Genomic DNA, 26,523 nt, shown 5'->3' on the forward strand with positions numbered 1-26,523 from the left:
ACTCAAACAGAGTACTTCATTATCTATAGTTCAGCTTGTATCCACAAAACTGTATCTTTCAGTAACTTTTTGAGAGAATTAAGCCTTGTTTCACTGAAATAGCCTCAAAATCACAAACTGCAATTAAGAGTCACCTTCTTAACGAAATCTACTCAAACAGAGTACTTCATTATCTATAGTTCAGCTTTTATCCACAAAAGTGTATCTTTCAGTAACTTTTTGAGAGAATTAAGCCTTGTTTCACTGAAATAGCCTCAAAATCACACACTTCCATTAACAGTCACCTTCTTAACGAAATCTACACAAACAGAGTACTTCATTATCTATAGTTCAGCTTTTATCCACAAAAGTGTATCTTTCAGTAACTTTTTGAGAGAATTAAGCATAAATCTGTCAAATGTTCAAAACAGCATTGTTTCACTGAAATAGCCTCAAAATCACAAACTGCCATTAAAAGTCAGATTCTTAACGAAATCTACTGACACAAAGTACTTAATTTTCTAGTTTTCATCTTTTATACTCAAAAATGTATCTTTCAGTAACTTTTTGAGAGAATGTAGCCTTGTTTCACTGAAATAGCCTCAAAATCACAAACTGTCATTAAGAGTCACCTTCTTAACGAAATCTACTCAAACAGAGTACTTCATTATCTATAGTTCAGCTTTTATCCACAAAAGTGTATCTTTCAGTAACTTTTGGAGAGAATTAAGCATAAATATGTCACATTTTTAAAACAGCCTTGTTTCACTGAAATAGCCTCAAAATCAAAAACTGCCATTAAGCGTTACCTTCTTAACGAAATCTACTCAAACAGAGTACTTCATTATCTATAGTTCAGCTTTTATCCACAAAAGTGTATATTTCAGTAACTTTTTGAGAGAATTAAGCCTTGTTTCACTGAAATAGCCTCAAAATCACACACTTCCATTAACAGTCACCTTCTTAACGAAATATACTCAAATAGAGTACTTCATTATCTATAGTTCAGCTTTTATCCACAAAAGTTTATCTTGCTGTAACTTTTTGAGAGAATTAAGCATAAATCTGTCAAATGTTCAAAACAGGATTGCTCCACAAGTGAGGGTTGGAAGTGCGGGCAGCAGGGTATACAAACGCAGTCAGACAGGCAGACTGAAGCAGTGCAATGTTTTATTGTAAATTAGCTTACGGCAGATGCAAGTAGGCAAACAGGCAGGCAGGTGAACGGGTAACGGGTAGATAGACAATATAGGGAGGTAAGTAGGTTCTGGTCCAGGATCGGGTGACAGAAGTTCAAAAGCAAAAACTCAAGACATATAGCAGCTGGAATGAAATGGCAAAGAAAAAAGGATCTTGACCAGTACATGTAGTGAGTGGCTGATGAGAGAAGTGAGAAAAGGTGAGCAGGGGAATGATGAAGTCTGGTGAAAAAGTCTGAGGGCATCAGATGGCTCGAGGATGCCAGGTCTAGGGAGAAAGTTCATGGCCTGGGAGGTGAGCAGGGGCTTGAGACAGGGACAGATCGTAAAGCAGAGAGCAGGGGATGAGAGTGTGGCTGGAGGAAGGGACTTGCAGGCAAACTGTGACCATTTTGTTATCCTGATGGTGACATTCTAACACCAATAAATACAATAAATAAAAAATTCTTAATTTGTCTTACATTTGGGTTAAATATTGTCATTTAAATAACTATCATTTTTATTAATAATGAATAACAATATATTTCTTAAAGAAAACAGTTATTAATATGTTTTTCAGGTTATCTGACATTAACTTTTTCATCCCATATTTAAACTAGGCTGCATTCGTGGGAGCTAGGAAGTCCCAGGTTTGAGTTAGAACAACCCTATGAATAGCCTTCAAGTTCTTTGTTAGAAATACAGATTTATTTAATTTTTTTGTTCAAATCAAATCAAATATTTTCAATACTACTATGGGTCTTTAACCTTATTGTAGTTGTAGTTGTATCTTCTTGCTGTCTTGTGGTTATGTATAAGTGGGAATTAGCATAATTTAAAGTTGGAGTATCCCATTTCCGGGGCCTTTTGAACGCAGCATGTCTGACTTGAAACAAGCGCGAAAAAAAGGCGCACTGTCAGTTGGAAGGATTGTCGGTGGAAAACTGTGCAAAAGTCAGTGGAGTCACGGTAAGTTTGAAATGACATTATAAATATGACTTTCTGCTGGCAATCGGTATCTTACTAAGCTAATATTCTCAGTTGGAGCTAACTCCAGTTAAGCTAATATTCTTAGTGTGAGCTAAAGATAATATTCTTAGTGGGAGCTAACTCCAGTTAAGCTAATATTCTTAGTGGGAGCTAACTCCAGAGTTAGCTACAAACTGAAAATCCAACAGGTAGCCTAACGAGAGTCCCTTAACACTAGAATCGTTTTTTATCCCCCAGAAATATGTGTAATTCTGTGAATGTAAAACCCACACACCTCAAACTTTCAATATTCCTGTGTTATATTCCAAAATTAATGTAAGCGTTGGAATATTGTGGTTAATCTCCTGTTAGCTGTTTGTTTAAATGTATCAAACATGTGTGTCATGTTGTTTTTTGTTTGTTGAGGCGCACCATTTATTGATTTGTTGTAAAAACGAATCAGAACTGAACTTGATCACAATAATAGATACAATTCATACCAATTTTGGGAGGGAGTAAGGCATCACATGTTTTTATTTGTAGGAAGTTGTTAAATGATAGCAAAAACCCTGTTACCTAGGATTTATTGCTCTGTATTATAAATTGGATTTTTATTATCCCCTAGGAATTGTAAAATTACCTGTCCCACATTTTGGTTTTGTCATGTTTGTATCATGATGTTTTTGACCTTAACAGTCATATTCACACTATGTTACAGATATTTGAAGGTGGGCAGAAAATACAGAGTGGCAAGTCACCATTAAGGTAAGCTGCTTCCATGTGATACACTTCGCTAACTATATGAAGTATCAATGTTAAATGTTATTTCTTCTTTCTTTTTCAGAGTAACTGGCTGTTGACAACCTATACAGGTTGGCTAATTCTCAAAGAGTAATTGTTGTTGTAATTGCTGTCTCATGGAGAGGGAAAAGTGGAATATCACTCGCAGCAATTTAAGGAAAATGGCTGTTAAAAGAGTCAACCAGTTGTTAGAATCTTTTGGTGACGAGGATAATGATGTTGAGGATAATGCTGAAGAGAACTATAGTGTTGAACATGGAGCAGTCGCTTCAGGCTCGGATCTCCCACCAAACTGTCAGTCAGAGAGTAATGGGGAAAGTGAATTAACTAGTGACGAGGATAGCCATGTGGATGAAAGAGGGGATCTTCCTAAAGATGATTTAGCGGGTTGTTTGAGAGACTGGGCAACACATTTTGGTGTGTCATTGACAGAGTTGGGTGTAACGCGTTACTTTGTAACGCGTTACTGTAATAATATTACTTTGTCGGTAACGGAGTAGTGTAACGCGCTACTTTTATAATCCAGTAATCACATTACAGTTACTAACATTGCCCCGACACGCGTTACTTCGTTACTTTCTAAAATCAGTCATAATCAAACCTCAACAAACACCTGCAAAGAACACATGCTAGGTGAAGCTAACGCACATAGCTGTTGTTTATTTATATCACACACACGTAGTTCTTCTTCTCTGTTTTCCGGTTGTTGCTTGTTTTGAATGACGAATACACACTACCGCTGCGTGCTGGTAAGGAGAGTTATTGCCACTCACGCATGCGCAGTTCGTACGTGCTCGGCTGAAGTCTGGCTCCAGTGCAACACATGGCCAACACGCAGGAGAACACGCTGACGCAACAGCGTGAGCAGAGATAGACTGCGCAAAATATACAGATAGCAGGAGACAGAGGACAGCCACGGTCAGATAGCAGGAGACAGAGGACAGCCACGGTCAGATAGCAGGAGACAGAGGACAGCCACGGTCAGATAGCAGGAGACAGAGGACAGCCATGGTCAGATAGGAAAACATTCAGGAGCTATCTGGATCAGTCTTATGCGACAATGGAAACTGAACTAAAGAGAACATTTGAAAGTCTTTAGCAGTCTGCGTGATCTGCCTGTAGGGAGGGGCGGGCCGGCCCTGCGAGTAAAGTAACGAGTAAAGTAACGAGTAAAGTAACGAATTACTTTATGTAGATAGTAACGAAGTAGTGTAATATATTACTTTTTTTTAAAGTAATATGTAATATATTACTTTTTTTTAGTAACGACCCCATCTCTGGTCATTGATCGCTTTGTCTGCCCTCTTGTCTATACTGAAACCCCATCACCCCTCTTTGCCAAAAGATGCAAGAACATTCCTCAAAACACAGACGTACCATAGTGTTGCTTCCTTGGCGGGTGGATCTTTCCATTATTTAGGTATACAGAATATGTTCAGCCAGATATTTCAGAAGCTTACATCTATTGTCCCGAGTCATCACAGTTTCAAATTACAATTAAACATTGACGGTCTTCCAATTTTTAAAAGTTCAGCTGTTCAGTTCTGGCCAATTTTGGGAATCCTCCAGGGGTATTGTAGAAAACCTGTGCTGATTGCTCTTTTCTGTGGGAAGTCAAAGCCTCAGTCATTGTCAGAATATCTGAAGGATCTGGTCTGTGAGTTAAAAACCATGAGCAGTGGATTTGTTGTTAATGGTAAGACCTTCTTCTTGACTGTGTCCTCAGTAATCTGTGATGCTCCTGCGAGGGCCTTTGTTAAGGGTATTAAGTCACACAATGGATACAGTGGCTGTGATAAATGTGTACAGTCAGGCAATTACATTAATCATCGCATGACATTCCCAGAAGTTGATGCTAGAGCAAGAACTGATGTATCTTTTTCAAATGCAGAGGATGAAGACCACCACATACAACATTCCCCATTTTGTGAAACATCTGTTCCTATGGTCAGTGGATTTCCACACGACTATATGCATTTAGTGTGCTTAGGTGTGGTTCGTCGTCTGCTTGATTTATGGATGGGCACAAGTGTCAAGTTGCATTCCCGTATTTCATCCAGGCAAGTCTCTTTAATTTCAGAAAAATTGCTTGCTCTCAGAAGTTACATACATTCAGAATTTGCTAGAAGGCCAAGGGCCCTTACTGAGAGGTTACGATGGAAGGCAACAGAACTTAGGCAGTTCTTACTTTATACCGGTCCAGTCGTTTTGAGGGATGTGCTGTCTACTGAGGTTTATCAGAATTTTATGCTGTTGTCTGTGAGTATATACATTTTGGCAAGTCCAACATATTGCTTGCTGTTAAATGACTTTGCAAACACGCTACTTAGATCATTTGTTAAGCATTTTGGGGAACTCTATGGTCAGGGGTTTTTAGTTTACAACATACATGGTTTGACTCATCTCAGTGATGATGTGAAGGTGCATGGCCACTTAGATTTAATATCAGGGTTTCCTTTCGAAAACTACTTAAAAACAATTAAAATAATGGTTAGAAAACCTAGCTCTCCACTGCAGCAAGTTATACGCAGAATTTCAGAACTTGATTCAACAAGTTTAAAAGATGAGGAAACTTTGAAAACCCACAAAAAATTCAAAAGGCTACACTCAGATGGACCTGTTCCACATGGCTTTACAGGACATTTCTCCCAGTTTAAAGAACTGGCAACAGATGAGTTTGTCATCAGTTCATCAGAGAGGGACAGATGTATCAAGAGGAACAATAACATACTCTTGGTTCAGAATATAATTGTCTTTGAGGGTGAGGAATACATTGTCTGCAAAGAATATAGACACATTGAAAAGTATTTTGACTATCCCCTTGACTCCACATATTTGGGAATTTGTTTTGTGTCAGATCTGTCACCAAATCTGATGTGCTTCAAGTTAGATACCAATGTGCAGAAGTGTGTCCGGTTACCTTTGGAGGTTGGTTTTGTTGTTCTGCCACTTCTTCATGCAGACCCATCCTAAATTGCAGTCTTAAGTCTGGTGTGGTAACAGTCATTGGGACTGCTGAATTTAACCAAGCTTTTTATCTTGAGGAAAATGATTGATCATTTGTGTGCATAACAGCGGTGACAGTGTCCAGCCTGCCTTCACTTATCTCTGTAGGTGCGTATCCCATATTATTATGAACATGTATTAATGATCAATTAAGCCATCATTCACCTTTTATAGCATAAGGATTATCATAAAAAAAGCTTTCTTCTAATTTAAAGACTTCTTATTATGTGAATACGTTTGCCGTTTTGAAAAAACAAAAGGTTACTGTGTTTATAGTATACTCTTAAAACTAGTAACTTTGTGCCTCTTTCTGTTCTAGGCCATGTTTCACATTGTTGAGTTTCTGGAAACCCAAGAGGTTGAAGTAGTTCCAGCACTGTGGGTTGCAGATGATACCTGTCAGTGGCCAGCTCACTACAAGCACGACGACTTAATTAAAGCCATAAGAAATGAGGAGCAGCCTGAACACATCTGGGATGCATTTAGTGTCCGAATTCTATATACAGCTGGTATGCAAATAACATATTTACTGTGAGGATTCACTGATTTGAAAAATCATAATATAATGATATTTCTCTTGTTTTTACAGCAAACTACAAAACCGCTCGTCTAAAACTCCCTCAAGCGGAAACCCACACTGATCTTCAAACAGCAGAGGAAGAAGAGGAGGATGTTCTCCCAAAAAAAAAGCGTAAAAGGCTGTAAGTATTAAAGTGCAATTCTACTACTATTGTTATAGATGTAAATGTTATGGAAAAATCAACATGTGTGAATTTTTTCAAGTTCTCAAATCTAATATACAACCTCTCAATAATTAAGACTAATATACCTTAATAGAGAAGTGTTTTTTTTCATAACTTAAGTATTTAAACAAATATGTTAAAAACACTATTTAAAAAAAATGGTGCTCTGAAAACAAAATGCAGTGGGTTTGTCCTCGCCTCCAAACTATCCCTACATACTAATGAGTCATGGTAGATATACATTTTATCTGATATTTCTTTAACACATAATTTATGCTGTATTGTTTTTCCTTTGTAATCTTTGAAATTAATTCTGCTTTCATTTCCTGTGTCCCCCCCCCCCAAACACACTCACACACAAGACCGAACATTCGATTTGAGAGTGACAGTGATAATGACGTTACTGTCAAACAAAAAAGGACATTGCCACCAGCCCCAAACATAAAAGGGCCAGGCTTTGATATACAGTCATATGCATTAAAAAAAGTAGTTATGAGCACAAAACCTCACAAGCAGATTACAAGCCCCCAACGGTCTGCAAGAAGCCCAGAACCCCAGCGGTCTGGGTCTTTGAAAAGCCCAGAACCCCAGCGGTCTGGGTCTTTGAGAAGCCCAGAACCCCAGCGGTCTGGGTCTTTGAGAACCGAACAGAACAGAAGAACAGAACCCCGACGGTCTGAGAAAAATCCTGGAACTCAACGACAAGATGAAAGCGAAGGGGGTCTTGCTCGTAGGTGATTTCACAATTTGTTATTCAATCAATCAATCAATCAATGTTTATTTATATAGCCCAATATCACAAATGTTACATTTGTCTCAGTGGTCTTCACAGTGTGTACAGAATATCAGTATGACAATACGACACCCTCTGTCCTTAGACCCTCACATCGCACAAGGAAAAACTTCCAAAGAAAACCCAGTTTAAAGGGAAAAATGGGAGAAACCTCAGGGAGAGCAACAGAGGAGGGATCCCTCTCCCAGGACGGACAGACGTGCAATAGATGCCGTGTGTAAATTGAAAAGATAATACATTTGCAACATAGGTAGTCCAAATGTTTGGAAATGCATGTGTGTATAATAGGAAGATGAATCCACGAGGATATCCATCCAGGACCTATGATCCAGGACCACAGCCACGACTCAAGATCCAGCGCTCGCGATCCAGGACACAGGACCGCAGGATCATCCATGACTCCGGATCCCAGCGTATATAGACACCAAAAAGAAAGACATTTGGGGAAGCTGGGTTAATCGGAACATGAGTGTACACGGGTATAGACAGAGAGAAGGAAGAAGTAAGATGTCCCCCGACAGACTAAGCCTATATCAGCAAAACTAGGGGCTGAATCTAATCAGCCCTAACTATAAGCTTTATCAAAAAGGAAGGTCTTAAGCGCACTCTTAAAAACGGATAGGGTGTCTGCCGCCCGAACACAAACTGGAAGCTGATTCCACAAATGTGGAGCTTGATAAGAAAAGGCTCTGGCTCCCATTGTACTTTTAAAGATTCTAGGAACAACCAACAACCCTGCATTCTTGGAACGCAATGCCCTAGTAGGACAGTAGGGTATAATGAGTTCTTTAAGGTAAGATGGCGCCTGCCCATTAAGGGCTTTGTAGGCGAGAAGAAGAATTTTATATTCTATCCTGTGTTCTATAGGGAGCCAGTGTAAGGCAGCCAGAATAGGAGTAATGTGGTCCCTTTTCCTAACTCTGGTTAGTACACGAGCCGCAGCATTTTGAATCAGCTGAAGCGACTTGATTGACTTCTTAGTACTCCCTGATAATAGAGAGTTACAATAATCCAGCCTAGAAGTAACAAATGCATGGACTAGTTTCTCTGCATCGTTTTGAGGCAAGATATGCCTGATTTTTGCAATGTTACGTAGATGGAAGTAGGCGGTCCTTGAAATTGATTTTATGTGGGCGTTAAAGGATAAATCCTGATCAAATATAACACCAAGATTCCTTACAGTCTCACTGGAGGCCAAATTAATGCCATCCATAGTTAGTATGTCTTTAGATAATTTGTTTCGTAGATTCTTCGGGCCAAGTACAATAACTTCAGTTTTGGTCGTGTTTAACATCAAAAAGTTTAAGGTCATCCACGTTTTTAAGTCCTTAAGGCAGTCTTGAATTTTATTTAGATGATTAATTTCATCAGGCTTGATTGATAAATATAGTTGAGTATCATCCGCATAACAATGAAAGTTTACAGAATGATTCCTTATAATATTGCCTAACGGAAGCATATATAATGTGAACAAAATAGGTCCGAGCACTGAGCCCTGTGGCACTCCATGGCTAACTTTGGTTTGCGTGGAAGATTCATCGTTAACACGTACAAACTGAGAGCGTTCAGATAGATAGGACCTAAACCAGCCTAAAGCAGTTCCCTGTATGCCAACTAAGTGCTCTAGTCTTTGCAATAGGATATCATGGTCGATAGTATCAAATGCAGCACTAAGATCGAGCAAAACAAGAATAGAGACAAGTCCCTTGTCTGAGGCTATTAGAATATCATTTGTGACTTTAACCAGAGCTGTCTCTGTGCTATGATGTGTTCTAAAGCCAGACTGAAAATCTTCAAATAAATCATTGTTTTTTAAGTAATCACACAACTGTTTTGCGACCGCTTTCTCAAGAATTTTTGAGAGGAACGGAAGATTAGAAATAGGTCTATAGTTGGCTAAAACCTCTGGATCGAGGTTGTGCTTTTTAAGAAGCGGTTGTATCACTGCTACTTTGAATGATTGTGGAACATAGCCTGATAATAAAGACATATTCATAATATTTAATAAAGAAGTGCTAATTAATGGAAAAACTTCCTTCAACAGCTTAGTTGGAATTGGGTCTAACATGCACGTGGATGGTTTAGAAGAGAGAATCATTGAATGTAATTGTTCAAGGTTAATGGCTGAAAAGCATTCTAGTTTACTATCTAGTGTAATATTAGAACTTACGATTCCGGGAGCTGTTGATAACACTATACTGGTCAAAGGCAAGAGGTCATTAATTTTGTTTCTAAGAGTAACAATTTTATCGTTAAAAAAGCACATAAAATCATTACTACTGAGTGCTATGGGAATAGAAGGCTCAATCGAGCTGTGGCTCTCTGTCAGCCTGGCTACAGTGCTGAAAAGAAATCTTGCATTATTCTTATTCTCATCTATTAATGAAGAGTAGTAGGCTGCTCTCGCTTTACGCAGTGCTTTCTTATATTCATTGAGAGTAATATGCCAAATTAAACGAGATTCTTCAAGTTTAGTGGAACGCCATATCCTTTCAAGTTGTCTAGACTTTTGCTTTATTTTGCGGGTTTCGGCATTATGCCATGGAGCTAATCTATGTTGTTTTATTTTCTTCTTTTTCAAAGGAGCAACAGAGTCTAATTTTATTCGCAGCGCATCTATAGCACTATCAACAACATGATCAATTTGGGGTGGTGTACATTTTGTATAAGTTTCCTCCCCTACATGCAGACATGCTATCGAGTTAAGTATTGGTTGAATCTCTTCCTTAAATGTGGCTATAGCACTAACAGATAGGTTTCTGCTGCAAGAGCTTTTGACTAATGCTTTGTAGTCTAGTAACAGTACTTCAAAAGTTACTAAGAAATGGTCGGATAAAGCAGGATTATGCGGTTCGACTAATAGTTGCTCAATTTCAATACCATAAGTCAGAACAAGGTCGAGAGTGTGATTATAACAGTGGGTTGGTTTATTTACACTCTGACAGAAACCAACAGAATCTAATATAGAGTTAAATGCAACAGTAAGGCTATTTTTATCATCGTCAACATGAATATTAAAGTCACCTACGATAATTACTTTGTCTGTTTTAAGAACCAAAGTTGATAAATTTTATTGTTTTGTCTGTAAATGTATATGTATGTGTATGTGTATATGTACACATATACTGTATATGAGTAGAGGAGAAATAGTGTGATAAAAGATGCATTTATATTAGGGCTGTCAAGTTAACGCGTTAATAACGCGTTAACGCAAAAAAAAATTAACGCCACTAATTATTTTAACGCGATTAACGCATGTGTATTTTTTTTTCTCGGCCGCCCCTTAGTTTCAGAGCGCATCGAGTTTAAAATACCATCGACAAGCTGATGCTGACAGCCCCGCTCCTGCTGCCCGCTTGCGGCAGCAGACCACACTTCCACGCTCACCGGCAGGCACCGACTGGCCATCGGGAGGACCGGGAGGGTGTGTGTATGTGTGGCCTGAGCGAGCGAGAGAGAGACCTTACGTGCATTGTTGTTGTTAGCATCTGGTGCTAGCTAGCTGCGCTAACGGATAGAAGGAGCTGTTTAAATGAAAACAGAGGAGCGACATTTCGCCACAACTGTGCCGAGCACTTGACTTTATGCAGGAAGCCAGACAGTGGGACATTGTACGAAAAGTCAGCACACTCAGCTACATAATTGCAGCGTCCAGGCATCTCCCGTTCGAGCATATGCCTTGAGTTGCACATAGCTCCAACGATCCAACACACACACACACACACACACACACACACACACACACACACACACACACACACACACACAATTTGTATTGTATGAGAGGTTCCAGGTTGAATTGAGGCGAATATTTGTAATGTTCAGAGGTTGTTGTGTTTAATATTCATGAGAATATTTGTCATTGTTCAAATGATAATAAACATTAGCATAAAGCATATTTGTCCACTCATATGTTGATAAGACTATTAAAAACTTGAAAAATATTCCCCTAAGGTACATTTAGAACAGATACAAAATGTGCGATTAATTTGCGATTAATCGCGATTAACTATGGACAATCATGTGATTAATCGCGATTAAATATTTTAATCGACTGACAGCCCTAATTTATATATGTTGAATGTCCTTATTTTTAGCTCTTCTGCATAGACTTCTTACGAATCAAGAGATGATGATGGATCAACTCAAAGTCATTCAGATGACCATGCAGAAAATTCCTGGCGAACCTGCTGGTGGGCCGGATCCCCTTGGCAGAGATATACTGCCGCTAAAAGATGTAACCTCCCTGCTGGCTCTGGAGAAACGTGTGAGGGAAGAGGCAGACCTTCAAAACAAAATGGTAATAATTGCCCTTACCAACTTAAAAGGATGGGGGACCCAATTTGAAACTATTGTTAATATTTTACTTGCCACCTAAGTTGTATGTTGGACAGCAGTGATGCTAAATATCAGCTATGGGAAAAGGGAAATAATGTTTTTTTTTTTAAATTAGGTTATTGTGACTGGATCCTTAGCTTTTAAATGATCTTTTTCAGATTACTGCATTGAGTGTCATTGGAGGACTGGACGTTAAGGATTGCGTTTGGCGAGTGATGAAACACTGTTTTACCAACTCCCTTGCCAAACAGCTCAACTGGCGTGGCATCAATGGGAAAACAGCATTCCACAGACTGCAACTTAAAGATGTCATTACTGGTAAGTGTTACATTGCGCTGTCATCAGTCTAATAAGTCCAGTCCTCTTTTCTTGCATGTTTGACACTCAGTTAGTACTTACTGATCCTAGATTCAACCAATTCAAATTACTCTTGGTAGAAAAAGACATATAAAAGAATAATTTGTTTAACATGGTTTGCCACATAAAAACTTAAAAAATAAACTCTGAAAAGAGGCTGGAAGCACATCTACTCTTTCTCCCTCATTGAGAAATTCTGGATCAGCTGCAGTCCGATTTTACTAGCAGGCGTCAAGCTGTTGAGTAGAGGCAAAGGGCGTCCTCTGCCATGGCCAGAATGTTCTCAAAGTGCCATCACCACTGAATTCGTCAGACACAGCACGCCATGCACTTGGCTGATCCGTAGGTCCCCAGATTGGGTCCTAAATTGTGCAATCCATCCAAGGCTTTACAATGTTCTCTACTTTTAGGGACTGTCAGAAACAACAGGCTCACAGCGACAGCAACAGACCAAGAGGTAGAATCCTACATAAAAAAATGGCTTCACCTTGCGGGCGACCGAGATGGAGGTAGAAGAGAGAGAGAGGAACGAAGACGAGCTGTCCAAGAAACCTGTAAGTCAGTTACAATATCTATTTTGCAATATATGTATAATAATTTGTAATATATAATATAGCATATACATAAGGAATTGTATTTTGTTTGCGGTTTTGTACGTTTGATTGTTATCTGTTACTGAGTCAACAGAGTTTATTTGTTTGTGCATTCCTTATAGGCCTTCAAGATTCTCATGGGCCCAGTCAAGGAGGTCGATAAATCCATCGATAAAATGTCCAGGTTGTTCCCTTGCCAAGGTCGGCAAAAGTTCGTTAATTTTGGTTGAGCAGGGTTAGGTTTAACCCTATGGTTCTACAAGTATTCTGTTTTAGTTCTGTTTTCACAAGAAAATCAATAAAATAAATCTGAAATGTCACTGAGTCTGCAGAAGAGTTTGTTTATTTGGGGAGCTAAGCTTTTTTTTAGAATTGCGTGTTTTTTCAAAGTTGCTTTACTATACAGCTATTTTGTTTTTGTTTATTATGCTGTTATTTTGGCATGGTTGGATTGTATCCCAGTTATTTTAAAAATGTAATGATGCAGTGGCTAGTTCATCACCAATATTAATAAATGATGATACAATCATTAAAAAAAACGTTTGGTTCATCTGTTGTAATTTATTGATGCAACTTTTGGGAGGCCATTTTGACATTTGTATTTACTGTATGTTGAATATTGCTGTTGCAGAATACACAGTGTCATTGATATTCAGTCATTGGGTCACCAAAGTTTTAATGGCTTTTTAGGGATAGGTCTGGTTTATTTGGGTCATTCTTGGCTGACATGTGGCCATGCTTTGACCTGCTTGTGGCACAAATCTGGTAAACATCACCTGACCGTCAAAGTGCCATAATTCCATGCAGCATTTGGGCCGGATGAGGATACGGAATGTGGGCCAGAATGAAAACTAACCGTGGCCCAGATTAGGGCCAGTTCTGGCCAACGAGTGGAACGCCCCAGTGCCATCACTCCATGCAGTATTTGGGCCAGATAAGGATATGGAATGTGGGCCGGATCTGGGCCAGAATGAAAACTAACCGTGGCCCAGATTAGGGCCAGTTCTGGTTTATGTGGTTCGTTTATGGTTGACATGTGTCATTGCTATGGCTTGCTTGTGGCCCAGATCTGGCAAACAGGAGCGGAGCGCCTAAGTGCCATCATTCCACGCGGTATGTGGGCCAGATAAGGATATGGAATGTGGGCCGGATCTGGGCCAGAATTAAAACTAATTGTGGCCCAGATTAGGGCCAGTTCTGGCCAACGAGTGGAACGCCCCAGTGCCATCACTCCATGCTGTATTTGGGCCAGATAAGGATATGGAATGTGGGCCGGATCTGGGCCAGAATGAAAACTAACCATGGCCCACATTAGGGCCAGTTCTGGTTTATGTGGTTCGTTTATGGTTGACATGTGGCATTGCTATGGCTTGCTTGTGGCCCAGATCTGGCAAACAGGAGCGGAGCGCCTAAGTGCCATCATTCCATGCGGTATGTGGGCCAGATAAGGATATGGAATGTGGGCCGGATCTGGGCCAGAATGAAAACTAACCATGGCCCAGATTAGGGCCAGTTCTGGTTTATGTGGTTCGTTTATGGTTGACATGTGGCATTGCTATGGCTTGCTTGTGGCCCAGATCTGGCAAACAGGAGCGGAGCGCCTAAGTGCCATCATTCCATGCGGTATGTGGGCCAGATGAAGGTGTTTTGTGTGGGCCGAATCTGGGCCAAACCTTTTTTGCTATCTGGGGAGGTAATCAAGAGGTTAGATGAGAGGTTAGAGAGGAAGACACACATTTTTCAAACTTGTTGACCGTGTCTGAGCGTGTGCGTCATTGTGATATGTTAACCAAGATTTTAGATAGGCCTAAAAGAACATTTTAACATTTTATAAAGAAATAAAGCATACAAATTACATCATGGTGGACCTCATCCTTCACCATAACACGCGTTGGGAACTCTGGCTGCTAACCTCCATGAATGGCTTTTTTTGATGAGCGATTGCCGCTATAGATGGTTTCAATTGAGGGCAGAAACTGCAGCACATCAGCAGCGTATCTTTTTTGGACTCAATGCCAAAGACGCTAAAGTTGACAAATTGAACTTCCTTGGCTCTGGAGTGTGGCACGCAGAGTGAGGCTCACTGCAAGGGACAGAGATATTTTGAGCCCAAAGGAAGGACACGCTCTGGGGAGGACATTGGCTCCAGAAAGTCTCTCCTGGAGCAAAGAAGCCGCCACACATGCAAGCTGTAGCCAGGTTGTCTTTGACCTTTTCTTCAACACTATAATCAGGGGAGAGCGCGAACGCAGTCCCCCACTACCACAAATTATGCAGTCGAGATTCCCACATTTGGGGAATTCGCAGCGGTCAGCATAGCCGGGGTGCAATGGCCGAACCTCGCCCTGGGTGAACCAATTCAATTTTTCAATTTGTAGACGCTTTATTGGTATTAAGGCACATAATTTACAAAGGACAAACTTGCAGGTACATTTTCCTGTTTTAAAAAAAAACACAATTATAGGGTTAGGGTTAGGGTTAGGGTTAGGGTTAGGGTTAGGGTTAGGTTTTTGTAAGGGCCACCAGATCTCCCCATGTCGCCCAACGACTTCATGGTTATACAGAGATCCAAGGAAAGGCACACGCACTAGAGGCATTGTCGGCGCATGCTCTAGCTTAGCATCATGACTGAATCATAAGTGTGTAAAGGTGAAGTAGACAGAGTAATTAAGCTTGAAGGACAGAGACAAGGAGGCTAGCTGTGGTTACGGCGGACACCTCCTCTTGCCGCAATGGCTGTATCTGTTTATGGCCAGTTTCCATTCGCCACCCCGAAGGGTTCGATCCGGAAAGGGGGTAGGAAAGAAAGGTCAGAGTGAAAAAGTGGGGAGATAATGTGGTTTAGATTTAGGCCAAGAGCCATAGTGTTCAAGGTTAAAGGTCAGATTAAGGGTAAATTGGTATTCTTGGGGAACAAAATAGTCCGCAGTTAGACTGAAGATGGTCTATTATTGGATATTTAGTTAAGAGTGTACCAATAGTTAATTGAAGTGGTTTTAGTTGAGAGTCAGACGGTCCATCCAAACCTTGCCGCGTCAAAGTACCGCCTGTTTAAAAAGAATCACACCTCTCCTTACCAGTCATGGTAGGCCGAGGTCTGACTGAGGAAACAACTAAATTATATTTCCAAATTCAATTTGGATTTAGAGAAAAGTGTATCATAAGTTGATTTATAATTATTTGAATTGAAAGTCAAATAACTTTTTATGGAGAAGTACTTTAGGCAAGGAGACAGAGTGGTTAGGTTTAGAGTTTACATTAAGAATATGATGGTCTATTAATTGAAGAGTATTAACTTAAGTTTAGGCATAAGGTCTGAATGGTTAAGTTTAGGAGTAAGATTAAGGATTAAGTGCTACATTTATTGTTGAACATAAGATGATGCACTATTTGATGCATACTAACTTAAGTTTAGGTATTAGGTCTGAGTGGTTAAGTTTAGGAGTAAGATTAAGGATCAAGTGCTACATTTATTGTTGAACATAAGATGGTGCACTAACTTAAGTTTAGGTATTAGGTCTGAGTGGTTAAGTTTAGGAGTAAGATTAAGGATCAAGTGCTACATTTATTGTTGAACATAAGATGGTGCACTAACTTAAGTTTAGGTATTAGGTCTGAGTGGTTAAGTTTAGGAGTAAGATTAAGGATTAAGTGCTACATTTATTGTTGAACATAAGATGATGCACTATTGATGCATACTAACTTAAGTTTAGGTATTAGGTCTGAGTGGTTAAGTTTAGGAGTAAGATTAAGGATCAAGTGCTACATTTATTGTTGAACATAAGATGGTGCCCTCACTTAAGTTTAGGTATTAGGTCTGAGTGATTAAGTTTTAGGAGTCAGATTAAAAATATGATGCTAAATGTATTGCTAAATAATGGAGGAATATGATTATCACCTTATCTATATTGATAAAAATATTTATACATCAGATATATTCCAGTTATGTAAGGAGACTTGACCGATTAAATACAAATCATGTGTACTTTTGGAATGAAAGTGAGCTAAAAATAAGATTGATTAGAGAGATATTGTTCATGATTAGTGATTTCATGCACTAAATGCAGTCACAGGCCCTCCATCTAAAGTACCTCTGCCTCCATCTAGTGACGACAGAGGGGAGTGACCGAAGGAAGTGCAGAATGCAGAAAAACCTCATCAAAATGAATCTATCTTGTGATAACTAAATAATGTAATAAGTGGAATTAAACAATTGTTAAGAATCTCTCTAGTAACCATATTGTGGAACCAATAGTTCCATCGCCCTAGTGAAAAATAGTCAGTAGTTTTTTTGTACTACCAAATATAAGTATTTGGTAGTACAAAATAGTCCTTTATCATGTTTGGAACACATCGTCAGTGAATGAACCTGAAGGTCACAGGGGGTTTCGACCATTATCTCCAGACACCCCTACTTCAGGACGGTCGCCCCAGGTGATCAATCCTGGTGCTGTGTTGTTTTCTAAACGGTCCCAACTTGGGGAAAAGGACTGGTAGGTAGGTCAGGTCCGTGAGCTTTTGAGGTGGAGAGACACCCACTGGGTCAACAGACCATAATGAAATATATGTAATCACCCTGGGTAAAGGGAACTGTATAAACACCCTGAGAATTAGTAAACCAGAATTGAGTATTGGGTCAAGAGACTCAAAGAATAGATTTGACCACTATCTGTAGAGATATATACACTCACTATGTTGATAATAAACCAGATTTAAATATTGGGTAAATAGACCAGAATAAAGTGGATTACCCCCTGTCAGTGATGGGAAAAATACCTTGGAACAGGAGACCCGAAGTAAGTTTTGTGTCAAGAAACTAATGTGAAGTGTAATACCTGAAGAGTGCTGTACCGCACCCGCATGGACCTAACAGGCAGGGAACTGGGAGAACGGGCTCACCAAACCTCCGCTGCGAAGGGGCACAGTCAAACCGAAACGACCCACGATTTCCTTATTAGTCCCGGTCAACTGAGATCCGACTGAGGGTTAGACTGCCACAATTAAGAACAGACCTGTCAAGTTTGGGGGGAACCGGATTTCATCAATCATGAACAGCGATGGGGCGCTGTCTGACTGGAAACAAATACACCTCCCCTTACCCATCCGACAGGTCTGAATCTAAATCTAAACTGTAAATAAAACAGTACTCATTAAAAGGGAATGATTATTATGATTAAAGTATCCCATAGTTAAACAAGTGAGGCTGCAGAGGAAAAATCTGTAGCATTTAATACCTAATGCAGGCTCCTCAGTTATATTGAAAGTGTATAAAATAAAACCTATTTATAATGATCACTTAATCCGTATAAATTAGAGAGAAAAGAGAAGGACCGAGTTAATAAACTCTGGTTAGCTTGTGAGTAAGCAGTGGCTAGCTTGTGAGCTAACAAAAAAACGACCTATTTAATGTAAGCATTTTAAGCCTATTATTCCTTAAATGAGTCTATGGTTAGTACTGCTAATATTTTAGTAATTAAACCTGATCACACCCGATTTATAATGATCATTTAATCCGTATAAATTAGAGAGAAAAAAAAGAGAAGAACCGAGTTAATAAACTCTGGCTAGCTTGTGAGTAAGTAGTGGCTAGCTTGTGAGCTAACAAAAAAACGATCTCATTAATGTAAGTATTTGAAGCCTATTTTTCTCAAATGAGTCTTGGTATAGCAGCTCTGGGATTATAATAATTAAACCTGGTTGCTGTCAATATTGAAAAATCTATTTATTCATATGCAATAGCGTTACAATTCTCCTCCACCGTTTATTTGTGCCTGTACACTGCACAACGAAGCATTTATAAAGCTTTTAAAGCAAGTTTTCCCCAAGTTGTGTCTTAATATAAGGTTTAACTAATGTAAACAATTAAATGTAGTTGAGTAGACCTAGATTAATCCGTCTAAAACAAGCACTTTTAACACATTTCCTTATTATTTTTTTCCCAATACTTTCTGACATACCGCATCTCCTCGGAGTCACCAGACAGGAAGTGACTAGTCCGAGCTGGCGGGAAAGTCTCATGAACCAGGAAGTACATTGTTCGCAATTAAATCACGTGTTGTGGTTAGTTGAATGTCAAACCCACAGGTCAAAGGTGAATAGTTCACGCGGTTCTAAAACTTTGACTTTCCCCATTAGCTCCTGTTAGCTTAGCCAAGATGGAGGATTAGGAGGTAGTAAAGTAACCGGGTCAAGGTTCAAATGTCCTATGGTCGTGACGTCACTATTAGCATTAGCCTAAATTAGCATTAGTATAATTTAGCATCATTAATTTTTTTATTATTTATTTTATTATTATTTTTTTTTAAAATGTTTTCATTATTTTTAACTCATTCCAACCTTAATGTATTAATCTATATAAGAGAGAAAAGTTTAAATGATAAACTAATTAGTAAATAAATAAAGATATATTGTCAAGATAAAACTATAATCATTATACCATGTCTATAAGATAGGTTACACTTCTATTTGCATTCCGATACATTTTAAGATTTAGGAGTGAATAAAAGCAGACATTTAAACATCTTCACTCAGTAGAATTGGTCAGTTAACTTCTTCCACTTTTTAGTCTCACCACAAAGTTTCGTGGTCTGACTAAGGTATTAGTAGTATATTTATTACATTGCTATATTATTCTTCAAGTAAAAGTAAGGAGATTCTAAAAACTTTGAACCAAATGGTAATATTTAATGGTCAAATGCCCAACTTATTAATAATTCTAATTTAGAAATAGGGTGAGGATAGGGAGAGAGATATAGGGAGAGAAAGAGAGGGAGAGAGAAGTGTGTCCCTGTTGGGACACATATCCCTGCTGGGATATTATTTGGCAGCATCGAGAGATAGGGAGAAGGTCAGTGAATAATTCTCTGCTCCCCGAGCCGGGATAGGCGTCACTCTCAAACCTGTTACCCTCTGGCGGCACCCCTGAGGGTCCGAGAGGGGAAAGGTTCGGGTAAAAGAGAAAGAGGTAGAGGTAGACAGTTTAAAATAAGTAAGTTTTAACTATTTTAGTGGTAAACTCTAATATTAAAACCGATTGTCGGGATGATTAATTTTAGAATGAAAGTGAGCTAAAAATAAGATTAATTAGAGAGATATTGGCCATGACTAGTGATTTCATGAACTAAATGCCATCACAGGCCCTCCATCTGGAGTGAATATAAGCAGACATGTAAACGCCTTTATTCAGTAGAATCGGTCAGTTGACCTCTTCCACTTGTTAGTCTCACCACAAAGTTTCGTGGTCCGACTAAGGTTTAAGTAAATCATGTACAGTGATAGGATAGATAAAATGGTACACTCCTTAGTAAATAAATATATTAAATTAAGATGTATTCTAAGAATAAAATCCTATACTATTATTATGTTTTATTTTGTCAGAAACATTCCCACCCTACCATAATTAAACTGGGTCACCCTAATGGTTACACCCTAACTCCTCAATGACCATGTCATTGTGTGGGGATGTTCTGCTTGATACTCTCGGACAACAGAGACGAACTCTTCGCGACAATCCAATTGACCACGGCCTGAGACTCCTAAGGTGGGATTTTAAGGTATTGGATTCCTAGATTAGTTAAAATTAGACTTGGACCCTAAAGTAGTGGATTTTGAAGTTATTATTCCATCAGTAATCATTCATTTCCATTCTCTGAGACGCCAGCTAGGTGACCTGTGTGGGATTATTACACACTAGCTTTGTACGACGTTATTCAACAGCTAAGGAATGTTCTGATATGGACTATTATTATGTTTTATTTTGTCAGAAACATTCCCACCCTATCATAATTAAGCTGGGTCACCCTAATGGTTACACCCTAACTCCTCAATGACCATGTCATTGTGTGGGGATGTTCTGCTTGATACTCTCGGACAACAGAGACGAACTCTTCGCGACAATCCAATTGACCACGGCCTGAGACTCATAAGGTGGGATTTTAAGGTATTGGATTCCTAGATTAGTTAAAATTAGACTTGGACCCTAAAGTAGTGGATTTTGAAGTTATTATTCCATCAGTAATCATTCATTTCCATTCTCTGAGACGCCAGCTAGGTGACCTGTGTGGGATTATTACACACTAGCTTTGTACGACGTTATTCAACAGCTAAGGAATGTTCTGATATGGACTCTTTGATAGCATTAATTAAATCCATCTAATGGATAAGGGGTGGGAAAGAAAACGAGCGACTCAGTCAATCACACTAAGGTTCGAAGCACGTCCCCCGTTTCTCCAGGCTCCGGCTTGGGTTAGGTTTTTGTAAGGGCCACCAGATCTCCCCATGTCGCCCAACGACTTCATGGTTATACAGAGATCCAAGGAAAGGCACACGCACTAGAGGCATTGTCGGCGCATGCTCTAGCTTAGCATCATGACTGAATCATAAGTGTGTAAAGGTGAAGTAGACAGAGTAATTAAGCTTGAAGGACAGAGACAAGGAGGCTAGCTGTGGTTACGGCGGACACCTCCTCTTGCCGCAATGGCTGTATCTGTTTATGGCCAGTTTCCATTCGCCACCCCGAAGGGTTCGATCCGGAAAGGGGGTAGGAAAGAAAGGTCAGAGTGAAAAAGTGGGGAGATAATGTGGTTTAGATTTAGGCCAAGAGCCATAGTGTTCAAGGTTAAAGGTCAGATTAAGGGTAAATTGGTATTCTTGGGGAACAAAATAGTCCGCAGTTAGACTGAAGATGGTCTATTATTGGATATTTAGTTAAGAGTGTACCAATAGTTAATTGAAGTGGTTTTAGTTGAGAGTCAGACGGTCCATCCAAACCTTGCCGCGTCAAAGTACCGCCTGTTTAAAAAGAATCACACCTCTCCTTACCAGTCATGGTAGGCCGAGGTCTGACTGAGGAAACAACTAAATTATATTTCCAAATTCAATTTGGATTTAGAGAAAAGTGTACTATAAGTTGATTTATAATTATTTTAATTGAAAGTCAAATAACTTTTTATGGAGAAGTACTTTAGGCAAGGAGACAGAGTGGTTAGGTTTAGAGTTTAAATTAAGAATATGATGGTCTATTAATTGAAGAGTATTAACTTAAGTTTAGGCATAAGGTCTGAATGGTTGAGTTTAGGAGTAAGATTAAGAATTAAGTGCTACATTTATTGTTGAACATAAGATGATGCACTATTTGATGCATACTAACTTAAGTTTAGGTATTAGGTCTGAGTGGTTAAGTTTAGGAGTAAGATTAAGGATTAAGTGCTACATTTATTGTTGAACATAAGATGGTGCACTAACTTAAGTTTAGGTATTAGGTCTGAGTGGTTAAAGGATTAAGTGCTACATTTATTGTTGAACATAAGATGGTGCCCTCACTTAAGTTTAGGTATTAGGTCTGAGTGATTAAGTTTTAGGAGTCAGATTAAAAATAAGATGCTAAATGTATTGCTAAATAATGGAGGAATATGATTATCACCTTATCTATATTGATAAAAATATTGATACATCAGATATATTCCAGTTATGTAAGGAGACTTGACCGATTAAATAAAAACCATGTGTACTTTTGGAATGAAAGTGAGCTAAAAATAAGATTGATTAGAGAGATATTGTTCATGATTAGTGATTTCATGCACTAAATGCAGTCACAGGCCCTCCATCTAAAGTACCTCTGCCTCCATCTAGTGACGACAGAGGGGAGTGACCCAAGGAAGTGCAGAATGCAGAAAAACCTCATCAAAATGAATCTATCTTGTGATAACTAAATAATATAATAAGTGGAATTAAACAATTGTTAAGAATCTCTCTAGTAACCATATTGTGGAACCAATAGTTCCATCGCCCTAGTGAAAAATAGTCAGTAGTTTTTTTGTACTACCAAATATAAGTATTTGGTAGTACAAAATAGTCCTTTATCATGTTTGGAACACATCGTCAGTGAATGAACCTGAAGGTCACAGGGGGTTTCGACCATTATCTCCAGACACCCCTACTTCAGGACGGTCGCCCCAGGTGATCAATCCTGGTGCTGTGTTGTTTTCTAAACGGTCCCAACTTGGGGAAAAGGACTGGTAGGTAGGTCAGGTCCGTGAGCTTTTGAGGTGGAGAGACACCCACTGGGTCAACAGACCATAATGAAATATATGTAATCACCCTGGGTAAAGGGAACTGTATAAACACCCTGAGAATTAGTAAACCAGAATTGAGTATTGGGTCAAGAGACTCAAAGAATAGATTTGACCACTATCTGTAGAGATATATACACTCACTATGTTGATAATAAACCAGATTTAAATATTGGGTAAATAGACCAGAATAAAGTGGATTACCCCCTGTCAGTGATGGGAAAAATACCTTGGAACAGGAGACCCGAAGTAAGTTTTGTGTCAAGAAACTAATGTGAAGTGTAATACCTGAAGAGTGCTGTACCGCACCCGCATGGACCTAACAGGCAGGAACTGGGAGAACGGGCTCACCAAACCTCCGCTGCGAAGGGGCACAGTCAAACCGAAACGACCCACGATTTCCTTATTAGTCCCGGTCAACTGAGATCCGACTGAGGGTTAGACTGCCACAATTAAGAACAGACCTGTCAAGTTTGGGGGGAACCGGATTTCATCAATCATGAACAGCGATGGGGCGCTGTCTGACTAGAAACAAATACACCTCCCCTTACCCATCCGACAGGTCTGAATCTAAATCTAAACTGTAAATAAAACAGTACTCATTAAAAGGGAATGATTATTATGATTAAAGTATCCCATAGTTAAACAAGTGAGGCTGCAGAGGAAAAATCTGTAGCATTTAATACCTAATGCAGGCTCCTCAGTTATATTGAAAGTGTATAAAATAAAACCTATTTATAATGATCACTTAATCCGTATAAATTAGAGAGAAAAGAGAAGGACCGAGTTAATAAACTCTGGTTAGCTTGTGAGTAAGCAGTGGCTAGCTTGTGAGCTAACAAAAAAACGACCTATTTAATGTAAGCATTTTAAGCCTATTATTCCTTAAATGAGTCTATGGTTAGTACTGCTAATATTTTAGTAATTAAACCTGATCACACCCGATTTATAATGATCATTTAATCCGTATAAATTAGAGAGAAAAAAAGAGAAGAACCGAGTTAATAAACTCTGGCTAGCTTGTGAGTAAGTAGTGGCTAGCTTGTGAGCTAACAAAAAAACGATCTCATTAATGTAAGTATTTGAAGCCTATTTTTCTCAAATGAGTCTTGGTATAGCAGCTCTGGGATTATAATAATTAAACCTGGTTGCTGTCAATATTGAAAAATCTATTTATTCATATGCAATAGCGTTACAATTCTCCTCCACCGTTTATTTGTGCCTGTACACTGCACAACGAAGCATTTATAAAGCTTTTAAAGCAAGTTTTCCCCAAGTTGTGTCTTAATATAAGGTTTAACTAATGTAAACAATTAAATGTAGTTGAGTAGACCTAGATTAATCCGTCTAAAACAAGCACTTTTAACACATTTCCTTATTATTTTTTTCCCAATACTTTCTGACATACCGCATCTCCTCGGAGTCACCAGACAGGAAGTGACTAGTCCGAGCTGGCGGGAAAGTCTCATGAACCAGGAAGTACATTGTTCGCAATTAAATCACGTGTTGTGGTTAGTTGAATGTCAAACCCACAGGTCAAAGGTGAATAGTTCACGCGGTTCTAAAACTTTGACTTTCCCCATTAGCTCCTGTTAGCTTAGCCAAGATGGAGGATTAGGAGGTAGTAAAGTAACCGGGTCAAGGTTCAAATGTCCTATGGTCGTGACGTCACTATTAGCATTAGCCTAAATTAGCATTAGTATAATTTAGCATCATTAATTTTTTTATTATTTATTTATTATTATTATTTTTTTAAAAATGTTTTCATTATTTTTAACTCATTCCAACCTTAATGTATTAATCTATATAAGAGAGAAAAGTTTAAATGATAAACTAATTAGTAAATAAATAAAGATATATTGTCAAGATAAAACTATAATCATTATACCATGTCTATAAGATAGGTTACACTTCTATTTGCATTCCGATACATTTTAAGATTTAGGAGTGAATAAAAGCAGACATTTAAACATCTTCACTCAGTAGAATTGGTCAGTTAACTTCTTCCACTTTTTAGTCTCACCACAAAGTTTCGTGGTCTGACTAAGGTATTAGTAGTATATTTATTACATTGCTATATTATTCTTCAAGTAAAAGTAAGGAGATTCTAAAAACTTTGAACCAAATGGTAATATTTAATGGTCAAATGCCCAACTTATTAATAATTCTAATTTAGAAATAGGGTGAGGATAGGGAGAGAGATATAGGGAGAGAAAGAGAGGGAGAGAGAAGTGTGTCCCTGTTGGGACACATATCCCTGCTGGGATATTATTTGGCAGCATCGAGAGATAGGGAGAAGGTCAGTGAATAATTCTCTGCTCCCCGAGCCGGGATAGGCGTCACTCTCAAACCTGTTACCCTCTGGCGGCACCCCTGAGGGTCCGAGAGGGGAAAGGTTCGGGTAAAAGAGAAAGAGGTAGAGGTAGACAGTTTAAAATAAGTAAGTTTTAACTATTTTAGTGGTAAACTCTAATATTAAAACCGATTGTCGGGATGATTAATTTTAGAATGAAAGTGAGCTAAAAATAAGATTAATTAGAGAGATATTGGCCATGACTAGTGATTTCATGAACTAAATGCCATCACAGGCCCTCCATCTGGAGTGAATATAAGCAGACATGTAAACGCCTTTATTCAGTAGAATCGGTCAGTTGACCTCTTCCACTTGTTAGTCTCACCACAAAGTTTCGTGGTCCGACTAAGGTTTAAGTAAATCATGTACAGTGATAGGATAGATAAAATGGTACACTCATTAGTAAATAAATATATTAAATTAAGATGTATTCTAAGAATAAAATCCTATACTATTATTATGTTTTATTTTGTCAGAAACATTCCCACCCTACCATAATTAAACTGGGTCACCCTAATGGTTACACCCTAACTCCTCAATGACCATGTCATTGTGTGGGGATGTTCTGCTTGATACTCTCGGACAACAGAGACGAACTCTTCGCGACAATCCAATTGACCACGGCCTGAGACTCATAAGGTGGGATTTTAAGGTATTGGATTCCTAGATTAGTTAAAATTAGACTTGGACCCTAAAGTAGTGGATTTTGAAGTTATTATTCCATCAGTAATCATTCATTTCCATTCTCTGAGACGCCAGCTAGGTGACCTGTGTGGGATTGTTACACACTAGCTTTGTACGACGTTATTCAACAGCTAAGGAATGTTCTGATATGGACTATTATTATGTTTTATTTTGTCAGAAACATTCCCACCCTATCATAATTAAGCTGGGTCACCCTAATGGTTACACCCTAACTCCTCAATGACCATGTCATTGTGTGGGGATGTTCTGCTTGATACTCTCGGACAACAGAGACGAACTCTTCGCGACAATCCAATTGACCACGGCCTGAGACTCATAAGGTGGGATTTTAAGGTATTGGATTCCTAGATTAGTTAAAATTAGACTTGGACCCTAAAGTAGTGGATTTTGAAGTTATTATTCCATCAGTAATCATTCATTTCCATTCTCTGAGACGCCAGCTAGGTGACCTGTGTGGGATTATTACACACTAGCTTTGTACGACGTTATTCAACAGCTAAGGAATGTTCTGATATGGACTCTTTGATAGCATTAATTAAATCCATCTAATGGATAAGGGGTGGGAAAGAAAACGAGCGACTCAGTCAATCACACTAAGGTTCGAAGCACGTCCCCCGTTTCTCCAGGCTCCGGCTTGG

The 26,523-nt window shown here is 38.9% G+C and overlaps 2 long non-coding RNA genes and 1 pseudogene across 2 annotated transcripts; 1 reads left to right on the forward strand and 2 right to left on the reverse strand.

Moving 5' to 3' along the window:
• Window positions 1-11,572: 11,572 nt before the first annotated feature.
• LOC139433663 (uncharacterized) lies at window positions 11,573-13,098 on the forward strand. Its single transcript, XR_011643052.1, has 4 exons — window positions 11,573-11,769; window positions 11,966-12,125; window positions 12,575-12,718; window positions 12,880-13,098. It is a non-coding gene; the product is annotated as an uncharacterized lncRNA (long non-coding RNA).
• Window positions 13,099-14,988: 1,890 nt separating this feature from the next.
• On the reverse strand, window positions 14,989-15,123 carry LOC117444674 (U1 spliceosomal RNA; annotated as a pseudogene).
• Window positions 15,124-16,912: 1,789 nt separating this feature from the next.
• LOC117444671 (uncharacterized) lies at window positions 16,913-24,501 on the reverse strand. The gene is made up of 3 exons (XR_004551838.2): window positions 24,236-24,501; window positions 23,116-23,291; window positions 16,913-17,769 (listed from the first exon to the last, which is right to left on the reverse strand). It is a non-coding gene; the product is annotated as an uncharacterized lncRNA (long non-coding RNA).
• Between the last annotated feature and the right edge of the window lie 2,022 nt (window positions 24,502-26,523).

This window comes from Pseudochaenichthys georgianus, unplaced genomic scaffold (assembly GCF_902827115.2).
Source record: "Pseudochaenichthys georgianus unplaced genomic scaffold, fPseGeo1.2 scaffold_881_arrow_ctg1, whole genome shotgun sequence".
Lineage (NCBI taxonomy): Eukaryota > Metazoa > Chordata > Actinopteri > Perciformes > Channichthyidae > Pseudochaenichthys > Pseudochaenichthys georgianus.